The sequence below is a fragment of the Lathyrus oleraceus genome, chromosome 1 (genome assembly GCF_024323335.1).
Source record: "Lathyrus oleraceus cultivar Zhongwan6 chromosome 1, CAAS_Psat_ZW6_1.0, whole genome shotgun sequence".
In the NCBI taxonomy this organism is placed as follows: Eukaryota; Viridiplantae; Streptophyta; class Magnoliopsida; order Fabales; family Fabaceae; genus Lathyrus; species Lathyrus oleraceus.
Window position 1 is genome coordinate 346,557,763 of NC_066579.1, and position 2,417 is coordinate 346,560,179.

Below are 2,417 nucleotides of genomic sequence, written 5' to 3' on the forward strand. Positions count from 1 at the left end.
CCTGTCCAGAATCCAGCATAATGATAATATGATGCATGCAAACATATATGCAAATATATACAATCACAGTATAATAATCATAAATGCAATAAATAAAGCAGTAAAAGCAACCAAAACTATCCTAGAGAGCGCTAGGATTGACTCGCTTAGGGAAGATGGACCAGCAAGAGGTCAACTAAAGATCCCCAGCAGAGTCGCCAGCTGTCGCAACGCGAAAAACAACCGGCGGAAAAAACAAGTTTACAGAGCCGCCACCGACGCTATTCATCCTATGACGGAAAGGAAGCGCTGGACTAACCTAAGAAATGGGAAAGGAACGGTCTTACGACCAGAGATTGCAAGGTACGGGAGTCGGTTACGCAAGGGGAAGGTATTAACACCCCTCACGTCCGCCGTACTCGACGGGATCCACGCTCAAAAGAATAGGAATAGGTTGCTGATAAACTGCTCAAAGAATGCACACACTGGAATAATAAACAGGCGAAAGAAGATGGAGGAAGCGGACTCGGCAGGATGTCGCATCCTGGGCCTACGTAGTTTGTCAGAAACAAACATCAGAGTCGACGTAGTCCGGGGGAAAGGGAAACGGGAGGCGTGCTCGCTAGGATATCGCATCCTATGCCTACGTATCTCATCTGGAATGAGAATCAGAGCTACCGTAGTTCGGCTAACGCACGCCGAAACAAAACATAACACAGAGACGCTGAGACGTCAAAAGAAACTCAATAAGGAAACGGAATGCCAATAGCTGGACTTATATCCGACTCCAAACAAAAGCAAACAAGGAAACGGAATGCCAATAGCTGGACTTACATCCGACTCCAACGAACAAACAATCGCTAAGCAACGAACACCAACGAAAGAGGCTCTTCAATTGACAAACTAAAAGGGAGTCTGGAACTCGAGCCTAGTAGTTTTCACACAAACACCAAGAAGACACTGAGCCGTCAGAAGAAACAAAGAGGTTGAACGCACAGACTAAAAGGGAGTCAGGAACTCGGACCTAATAGCTGTCAAGCAAAACACATACAGAAAAGAAAAAGGGTGACAACAAACTAATAGGGAGTCTGGAACTCGGACCTAATAGTTGTCAAACAAACAAGAAGAGACGCTGAGACGTCAAAAGAAACCAATAGGTTGAAAAAGAAAAAGGGTGCCCGGAGAGATCTCGCACGATCTCCTGCCTACGTATCTCATCTGGTATGAGAATCAGGGTGACTTAGTTCCCCTTAACAGGGGAGAACTTTTTTAACCAGATACCCAGGGAATAACGAACTAAAAGGGAGACTGACTCGAGCCTAATAGTTGTCATGCAATCCACAATAGCCCTAGGTTGAGGTATCTAATCAGAACCTAACTCGCACAGGAAGCAAGTCAAACAAACAACAAATAGACATGTATGAAAAGCAAACACACAAGAAATCATCACACTCTATATACAAACAAGAGGCTCAGACAAAATGGTTGGGCTTTAGTCAAGGGGTCATATCAACCTCGACAAACAAGCCAAAACTGTATGGGTGTTTGAAGCTCTTAACCACTGACATTGACCGTCAGGTTGAGCAGATGAAAGGTAATGAGGATTAGACCTCATGGCTCTTAACCCTGGCCTGGGTGAGCTCCAATCAAGGAAAGCGTGGGGGTCCAGAAAGAGGGACCCTGTTCCACTTGACCGACTCTATACAAGGATCTTGGGTTAGGTTCAAGAGCGTCAGCACGTAGTGCGAGCATAATGAACGACTCAACGATTAACAGGGGATTGATTGCTAATCCCTTCTATCTGTCAATTGCCTCTTCACTTAGGAGGACTTAACAAGTAACATGCCTCAACAAGGAGGTCTTTGGCACAAATATAAACAAACACAGTCATTGCCTCTTAAGGAGGACTTCAGCCAAACGCCTGCCAAAAAAGCGACAGGGCTTCCAGACTACATGGAGTTAGAAGGCTAAACTACCTCAATGGTGTACCAACCACACTCCAAAGTAAAGCTCAAGCAAGAGCTAAAAGCGACTAATGTACCTGTACAAAAGCCAAATAGTTAATATTTACATCAAGAAAAACCAAACAGACAACACAATGGAACATCCAACAGTTATACACAAGGTAAGTCTCAAATGCAATCACTCAAGTGATTTCATCACATCAAGGGACCTACAACACAACAAAGGTTAGCAAACAAAGCAAATGGCATCTCAAATGATGAGGCCACACCAATCATTAGTGCTAAATACCTGAAACACAAACACAATTGGTGAGTACAAACCACTAGTGTAAAGACTAGGGTCAAAGGCAAGGCAAATTACCAAAACAGAACTCAACATTTCATATGAAGCACAATCAATCATACAAAAATAAAGCCTCAAAAGGACCAAAGCCAAATCATTAAGCAAAGCCATCAATTAAATCAAGATAAGGC